Source organism: Cydia pomonella, chromosome 14 (genome assembly GCF_033807575.1).
Source record: "Cydia pomonella isolate Wapato2018A chromosome 14, ilCydPomo1, whole genome shotgun sequence".
Taxonomy (NCBI): Eukaryota; Metazoa; Arthropoda; class Insecta; order Lepidoptera; family Tortricidae; genus Cydia; species Cydia pomonella.
The window spans coordinates 10,550,746-10,560,809 of record NC_084716.1 but is presented as its reverse complement, the minus strand read 5'-3'; positions in this window follow the sequence as shown (position 1 = coordinate 10,560,809).

The window sequence follows — 10,064 nt, the reverse complement described above, 5'->3', positions numbered from 1 at the left end:
TAAGAGTTAACTGATAAATGCCATTACTTAAAACAAATAACGTATTATGAAAGAATACGTACATATACGTTTGCCATTGACATGAGGTTATAAAAACAAATACAAATATTTACCTGATTTCGTGCCTCCTTGAAGAGCTACATTCACTATCTTTCTTGATCGATAACTCATTTTCACTAATTTAACAACTTTCACTTGAGTATCATCACTTTAAACTGTTTATACGATTTTTATTTTAAATTTTTTCAACGAATACAAAGTGCTGCGCGGGAGTGGTAAACCTAACTGACGAAACAATGACGTTTCGGCTCTGGGCTCGAGTACGATAAGCCCAGTTATGGGTTTTAACCTATAACTTTTGAGAGAGTGTTGCAGTCTTAAAAAAAAATGAAAAGAAGTTAAATTGCTTTAACTATGGCTTTGTATTTGTATTTTAAAGGAGAAATCATATACTTACACTAAAATGGTTTTACTATAAAAAAAGTGCGATACTTTTAAAAACTTTTTGCTATTAATATCTTATAAGTTAATATAACTGTTCTTACCAGAACATAAAATAGTCAATGTGACCATGAAAATTACATGCTTAATTCCTATACATGCAGCTATCCAGTTTTTCCATTGGAAGTCTTACAAAATGTAGCACTTATTGCTACTTACATGATTTTATCTTAAAAAACTATTCAACAAATTCGAGAGTTATTCGATTACTGCATTATTAAAAACGTAGAAGGAGTATTAAATCACGAAATTGGTATTGACCACTAGAAAGAGCTTGAAAAGTACTGTATGAAACTGTATTTAACTCAAATATGTAATTTTTTCGACTTATCGGGTTTGACCACCCAGCCCTCGATATATTGTTTGCCCTCATTTTCGTTAGCCATAATTTGCTTTTTCCCAGTAAAGCGTAACTTTTCAGGATTTCCATAAAACAAACTTTTTTTTTTTTTTTCTAGGAGGAATATGCATTCCGCATACCACCCGGGTGCGGGGGGTGACTCACCGCAATACCGACACTCCTCTTCCTCGACGGTCGACCTCCAACGCGTCACAAGCGGGCTTGCCAAGCCCACTTGGAGCGTCCTCCTCGGGCCAGCCCGCACCTCAAACAGGCCGGCCCTGGTTGCCTCTTTGCTTCACCGTGGGAGACCAAGCCACGGCTACTAAGCCCCTCCACCACGACAAGGTGGGCAACCCTCGGGGGGTCCATAAAACAAACCTAACCTAGCCTAGCCTAACCTATCTATAGGATAACCTAAGGAAATTCCTGAAAAGTTAACCGTTTTTAGAGTTATGACTAATGATAATATGACTATCATTAGATTATGACTTTCGATAATTATGCGAAACATAGGGATCCGAGTTATATACCTACATACTACAAACTTTTGAATCTTACTACCAAAGGCAAATTTTAACTTATATATTGATGTCAAAATGATATCTAAATGTCAGTAATTTTTTCATTACTCGCGCGTGGAAGGTGGCGTGATCGAGACGCACGGGCGAATGTAAACCAAATTATATAATTTTGATATCATTATTTACATTATAATGTAGTTCGAATTGGCCTCACGGTTCCTTACACTTTCCCAATCAAACTGAAAGTTTTTAAAACTCATAACACAAACTCCAGACTTATTTGAAATGTATAGACTTAGAGGTTTTCCCATTCAACTTGAAGCGCAGTGAATGGAAACCGCATGAAACTTTCATGTAGTGTTCCATTCCTTTCATTCGTTCAAACACTCTGCGTTACATTCGGGAACGATTGATTTTCAATGAAGTTTACTAGAAACTATATAATATTCAGAGTACTGAGTATGGATAATGCTTTTGAGCAACAATGTTACTTTCTCTATGTAAAGAAACCGGACTGTTACTTTCTCTATCGCACGCATATCATTACACACAGGACCGCAACGCGTGTGTAACAAAAATATAAACAGGCGGGTCAATGTACGAATTTCTTCGTGCTAAGCGTCCTTTCTTTACAAACACATATTTAAATTTGTGTGTGTCATGTGTTCGCGAGCGTGCGTGCGTGCGTACGTGCGTGCGTGTGTGTGTTGGCACGGTTGTCTATAAGTATATACTTTTTGTTCATCCTACAGAAACTTCCGAAGCTCAACTTTAAAAGAGGCAACCAATAAACAAGTCACGTTTCTCAGGGGCAAAACCGTACCAGTCCTAGTAATTAATTAAATTGCGACTATTTTTGAGTCTAAATACCAAATGTGACTCATCCTTGAAGTAAATATATTGAAGAGATTAGTTCCATTTATAAATGAATTTATATTTTCAAACCACTTTGGATTTTTCTTATTCTGATAATAATTAAAATTGCATCGAATAAAAATTCAATTTATTTTATTGAAAAAATTAATTTAATATTTAACAATTACACAATAATGGTACTGTCTTGCCATTGGCAATACAAAACCTTCCCCGATCCCGAAACCCGATCATAGTGGGTATTTACCAAGGCTCCGCTCTGAGCCCCTTTCTTTTTAGTGTGGTGCTTGTCGCCGTCACGGCAGAGATACAAGACCCACCGCCGTGGTTGCTCATGTGTGCAGACGACATCGCACTGGCCGACGAGGACAAACAAGCATCAGAGCGAAAGGTAGAAGGGCTCGCTAAAAAATGGAGGTCTGAAGCTAAATGTTGCGAAGACCGAATACCTGGCCTGCAGAATATAGGGTAACGAACAATTGTAAGTACCTGATGAGCTCAGAACTGCATGAGTCCGGGACCATTAATTACGACACCCGCGCCCGAATCAGCTCGGCTTAATCTAAATGGCGGGAGGTCACAGGTCATCTGCGATCGCAGAATACCGCTTAGACTCAAAGGGCTAGTGTATAAGTGCATTACCGTCCAGTCCTTCTTATGGCGCCGAGACCGGTTCTGGAAGGCACGTTTAGAAGCTTTGCGTTAGAGATGAAGATGCTACGGTGGATGTGCGGCGTTACACGGGCTGACCGCATCCGCAACTAGTACATCCGTGGCAGCCTCGCAGTCCGTGATACGGAGAAGCTCCAAGAATGTCACCTCCGGTGGTTCAGCCACGTTCGGCCAGCTGACTACGTAGGAAACATATGCCTAAAAAAGCGATGAGTCGATGTCGGGAAAACAGTAATCAGCGTAAATGTACACGAGAGGACGCCCAGGATCACGCAAATTGGAGGAAAGCAAGTAGCAAAGTCGACCCTGGCAAAGACCGGGTTAACACTAGGTAGAAGAAGATTATGGTACTCACTTACGTCATAACTTTATCGATATCACTTAAAGAATGCGTCACTTGTGGATTGCGGTAGGCCCTCTGGTTTCCTAGGATAGTGGTGCCGTCGTATAGCGGCCGTAATATTACGAACGCAAATATAATGTTCCTTCAATCACCACCCTCTAGGAAACCGCGCCATTTCGTTTAAATAGACGTTCTAGTGACTTCATTTAACCTTCATCCATTGTCGTTTAAAGTAGGGAAATCTCTTGTTATCGAGGAACGCTACTGATTAGTGATTAATATACTAGCAGATAGGAGTGATAAAACGATAACGAATAAGAACGGTCTATTAGTCATTTAAATGCTATCTTAGTTCACAACATAGCGATCACAATAGGCCATTACAACGCGCAGGCCTTTAACCTCACAATATGGCGTGAAAACCGAGTTTTACGACGAATATTTTTTATCACCCCGATAATACACTGAATATCAAAGGAGCCTATTGTGGCCGGATTCGAATCTACTGCTCAAAGATTCAGCGATAAAACTTTACTATTGGGTTTTATGATTGAACGAAAGATTACGTCTATGAAAAGATTTACATAAAGTTTGGCGAAAATGACTTTATTTTATCTGCGACTATAAAATTGTAAAAAAAAACATCTATTGTGATGTTGAAAGAGTTAGAGGGCAACACTAGTAAGCATTTCGCCGTAAATTTAAGATTAGATCAAATGTTTTATGTCCATGATGTATTTGCCTACATACGTGCATAAACATCTACTGTAGAAACAGACTTTCATGATATTAAACGACAATGCAACGACTTATGGTATTTCAGAAAATGTTATAATTTAAAAGCAATAACATATTTATCCTCAATTTGTACTTTGGACATGGTGAATTTCAAGTAACATGGATACACGGTCTGGACCCCATTCTATAAAGCTACAAGTTACATGGTGCCCAAGAGTGGATTTTTGTAGTTACTAGAGCGCGTCAGTTTAAGATATGAGTGATATCTTGCTCGTGAAGTCTACCTTAAACCACTTTTAGCCGTCTATGTTGATCCGTTTGTTTTTGGGGAGTTCAACAAATATTTAAGCAGATTGTGAATTCATTTTAGTCCAAATGAATGCTATAATAGTGCTATTACTAGATCTGATAATTATTTGTACGCATTTTCTTAATCTGGTTACAATGTGAAAATCGGGCGACGAACTTGTGATCGTCAGATTAAGGAAATGCGTACAAATAATTGTCCGATTAAGTTATAGAAAAATGATGGCATTAACTTGGACCTTGGAAATGACGAAATGCACAATCAACTTAACGATTATCTTAACCCACTACTAACACCCTGAAATTAAAAAAAATTTTTATAGACGCTTTAATATATAAAGAAAACTTTATATAACCTTGTTTTCTTCCTATCATCTAATCTTTCGATTCCAATAGGTCTCTACGACGCCCGAGTAGCTACACATTTAGCATGGCCGGCTCCCCAGCTAACAGTTTTAAATGATACAGATTACAATTGACTAGTGTAAAACGACATTTTGTCACGCGCTTGACCAACAGTGGTGATTTGGTTTGATGGAGACTTGTAAAATTTTAACTTGATACTTTAGACTGTATCGTTCTGTATCGTTTATTATAAATACAAGTTTACTTTTGTTATTTTTTGCTATTACATTTTTATTTAAAAATTACACATGTGTTTAATTAGTGCTTTAATAAGGTTCACATTTTTCTCTGGGATATCTACGTAAAGCATATGGTTTAGACAAAATTTACCCGATCCTCCCGAGTAACAATATCGATTTCGGACAAGTACTACAAAAAAATTACGGTTTGCGAACAAGACGACATTACATTAAAAAAAATCGTACTATGAGAACCGCAATTACACATGATTCGTAAAGCGAAACATCTGGACATAGTCTAATCATTTGTTTTAGTTAAAAAAAGTTTTGGATCTGTGCAATGTGGCCTTTTAGAGAAAATTGCATGTTACTTACGACAACTCCGACTTTGACATCCAATATAGCTGTAATGGAGTGTTTCTATCGACCCGCTCTAGCGATGGTTCAACGCCATGAATGTCCGATACTTTGGTTTTTAGCTGATTGTTTTAGCTGTCTCGCTCATTTAGCTTGCATCAGAAATTGTCGGGAATCCAAAATGTTGCGTGAAAACTTGTTTTTAAGTAAAAATAAAAATTCACCACATTTATTCTGCAGATGCTCAATTGAGCAATCATGAAGAGGGCACTTGATAACATGTTTTGGCAGCATATTAACCTTCTGATTCTTTAAATCAAACCAAGGAGTCGGTAAATAGTCTCAAATTAAGCTCGATATAGGCTTGTCCGAAATATTTTTGCTAGACGATTTTGAAAGCATCATAAAGTCCCTAAAATAACAAAATATAAAACCTTCTTATATCAGATATGGCGTAAAATTACCCTCAGATCATACCCTAAGAACATAGTAATACAAAATAATAAACAAGTCAACAGTTAGACCAGCTTTTATCTGTATGTATAATAAACGATACAGTCTTTATAAGACCCTGCGAAAAGATTACGGTATATTGAGAGAGGCTTTTTGACACTTGATAGTGTAGATATTTTTGCAACTACACTTGAAATAGTATCTCATTCCGTTATGCACATGCGATTGTAAACTGCGTCCAATCACGATGCAACCGCATTCGTCCGTGTCCGGAAATAGATGGCCGTTCTAGCATTCTGCGTACACTTGCACTAAAATTACTAAGTCGTGCAGCGATGTACATGTTGATGATGATACTTTCGCAAACCCAGTATGTCATTAGAAAAAGGCGCAAAATTTTCTATGGGAGGTCAGCCTTTCGCGCCTACATTTATTATTTACTAAACATGCCTCTTTCTTCTACGCTACGCACAAACTATGTAGGTACGAGTATGGATATTATCTGAAGTGAAATTTCAAACTGGTTTTTTATTTTTACGTGAAATTGATAACTTTTAGGTGAAATACAAGTAAGATCTAGTGGAATTAGGCAGTTGCAAAACTATGTATAATTTACCTACTTAGGCCCTTCGCTCACAACCCCTCGGATAAAAATATTGTAAATAGAATCATATCTGGGATGTGGTATAATGAGAACAGTTATGTCGATATTTTATTTCGGGAATCCCTCTTTCATGCTAGAAAAAGTTCTATGTATAGTATAAAATAACTGGTACCTACAGTTCAGTTAATTTCTACACAACTTCTACGTGGACATCTCAAGCAAAAGTTAGTACCTATACTTACTTGTAGCTAGATTTTTTTAAGATATGTCAATGTTACTTGAGAGCTCTTCTACCATTGCCCATCTAAAAAAAAGTTATAATTATAATAAATAGGTAAACATATTTAGGGTTTATAAGTCGAATTAGTTATACCATTTATACTTCAAGAACAGCTGGACCGATTTTAATGATTTTGGATTTGTTACATTCGTGAAGATACTTTTATGTTCGTGGGGATAAAAAGTATTTCGTAAGTCATCATTAATATCGTTTTCTAAATTGTACAGGGTGCGGATTTCGAGAATTATTAACATTTTAGAATCCAAGATGCTGATATGTACGTTTACGTTAAAGTCGTTATGGCTATGGTTTAGGTTGTAGGGGGTGAGGATTTCGAAAATGATGACATTCATTGACTACGGTACGAAGTTTGTCAGGAGCGCTAATTAAATATATTTCCCTATTGACGCCATGCTAGACATTCCGACGATTAGATATCGACCAGGCGAGTTCTATTACTACCCGGCTGAAAGTCTGAGTTAAATTTAACCACTTTCCCTTTGAAACAGCGGGTTATTTATATCAAACTTTCATTGAGTGGCTATTTTAGAACAAGGTTAGTGTACTAGCCTAGAATAGGCGTGGTTACGATTGACCGATAAGAGGTTGGTTCAAGAATGACTAGGTTGGTTGGATCCAGGGTATAAATGTCGTGATTGAAGAGCAATTTCGAAGGCAAATAATACTTAGTTCTGCAATTGTGAAACAATGTTAGAAATTAAGGAAGAATGGATAGCTGCAGACGGAAACTCTCCGTAAATACCTTTGAGTTTTAGTTGAAATATATACTAGTAAATTAGTGACATATCTAAATTTTGGTGACAGAAAATATAGTTGCCAAATAAATAGGAACTCTAAGTATTTTTATCCACAGACCTCAAAACAGAAAACAGTCAAAACATAAAATCAAAAGCGGCAGCTAGGGGAATATAATACTAATATGTCTCCCTATGAAGAATTCATCACAAGATACATTACGTTCAAAAGCCAAAGAGCTGGCAGATTCCTCGCTAAGCTGAGTGGTGTTATACACCATTTTATACTATACCCAGGTACACTCCGAAAGATTAATTTTTGTAAATCTTTTTAATTTACACGATTACTGTTGGTGCAAATAAAATAAGTGGTCGCGCGATTAGTTGCTCCGTCTAATAGCTGAGTTGGTCTGTGACTCTGTGCTTTAAGTATACAAGCGTTTCAGATAAATCCTTTATAATAAGTACCTTAATAACCCCCTCGACACGAACCCCTTATTTTTTATCTTGGCCGATGTCGGATCTCGACTAAGCCGCGACTCGTGTCGACAAACTGCATTAGCATATTCTTTATTCCGTATAATGTTGGCATATTCGCATTACAGATCATATATGTCAGTGCAGTATGATAGGAACGATTGTAATGAAGTGTTACAGTCAATTTCTTATTTTTTAGGGTTCCGTACTCAAAGGGTTAAACGGGACCCTATTACTAAAACTCCGCTGTCCGTCCGTCTGTCTGTCGGTCCGTCTGTCACCAGACTGTACTTCATAAACCGTGATAGCTAGTTGAAATTTTTATTTTCTACCAGGAAGAACAGGGAGCTGGAGGAGCTGATGGCGGTGCCCAATATAAATGGCGAGATTGAAGCCGAACGACTCTGCTGGCTCGGTCATCTCGGTCACCTGGAGAGGAGGGAGAGGATCGAGCTGTGAGAAGAGCGAAGCCCTAAAAGACCTGTCCGCTCTCGGAGTACGCAGATGGCGCGAAGTTGCGCAGAATAGGGCAGAGTGGCGTTCTCTTGTGTCGGAGGCCAAGATCCTTTTTGTCTTTTCTGATCAATTCAGCTGATTTGATCATCCCGTCTAGAGAAAGTTCCACAACCAACAATGACTATTAGGAACTAATAATATTATTATGTTAAAATCTAAATACGCGATAATTCGGACGTTGTGAATATATGTTGTCGTTGTGTGTTATGTTGTATTGTTGTAATCTTCAATTATGAGGAACTCAAGTGTGCCATACCGAAAGGACTGACATCAAATGTTTGACAGGTACTTGTGTCGGAAGCCAAGATACTTCTTGGGGTCTTTTCTACCTTTGCTGATTTGGCGTTTTGGTAATAAACGTATTTTTTTAGTATTATTTTATGCGCTTCGAGCGTAGCCGATAACACTGGAAAAATTGTATGTAGCAAAAAGCTTCTACGAACAGACAACCCGCCCTAGCGGGCCGCTGTCTGAAAATTGCTTCTAAAAATGCGCAAGTTTATTTTTTAGGGAACTCATCGATATCTTGTTTTTGTTTAAACCTACAACAAATTAAAATTCAAAAACATGATATCCGCGGTCCCGAGCACGCTAATCCATCTCATTCAAGCTTATGCTCAGTGAGAGTGAGAGAATAACAGGAACCTACGGGGTCTTAAGTATAAAATCTGTAACATGAAAGATCTGTACAATCATATGCCATGCATGAAATCCCGGCGGCTCGTATGCCTCAGGCAATACATTGAAACTTGAGCGGATCCCGACATTGAATATTCGAGCGATGTATCAGAAATTAGAAAATAAGACTCTGTAAATGTAGGTAATATTTTTATATGTTGACTATTTTTTTATCAGATTTTAATAAAAATTGGTGAAGCTGAAGAGCTCCCCAGTCTGGGCGGATTAAAAACGAAATTCCAATGTGGGAAAAACATATAGGATATTTCCCGTTAGGTTAGGTTAGGTTAGATTGTTTTCATTTTCTATCGATGATTGACATTTTGGCTACGCCCCCAGAGGTGTCACGCGCACTAGTTTTATTTCGTCTGTTATGTTTCACATTTTTTGCAAATGAATTTCCATTTCCAAAGTAAAATTTTACCTTGGTTACTGTACAAATTTACAAAAAAATCTAGGACTTCTCCAACTTTTTGTAAACTTTCCACAATTTGTACATCTCTATCTATGAGTATTATAGAATCTTTGAAACACCGATAGATGCTATGACCTATAATTTCTCATTTATAATATACTATTAATAGTAAGGCTAGTCTTGTATTATACGGGTCACCGTTGTTGGGACGAAGTTCGACGTCGCTAAAACAATTTCTTGAATAGATTAAAACTTGGGAATGGCTATTTCAAGCACTTTACATAGCAATGAGGAACTATTGTATTAAGTAACGCCGTTTTCATATTTATGAGGAAATAATGGACTCTTGGGGCGTATTGGAAATATAAAGGAAAAAACCATAATGTGGATTCTGCACTGCATAATTCGTGCTCCTTTTTGTACAACAATCATTTCGGTGCAACTACTGGGTCGTTTATCTAGTATGGGTTGCCGGGCATCCGAAATAGATTTCATGCGTGTAATCTTAAGCACATGAATTTTTTGGAAGATATCAATCGATTGCACTTCCCGTGAGATTCAAATGTTTCTAATAAGCCAGCTATCTATCCTCAGGAACTTCCAAATGTCGAAGTTAATGTGGCGCCCGCACCGCAAGTAAAATAAAAA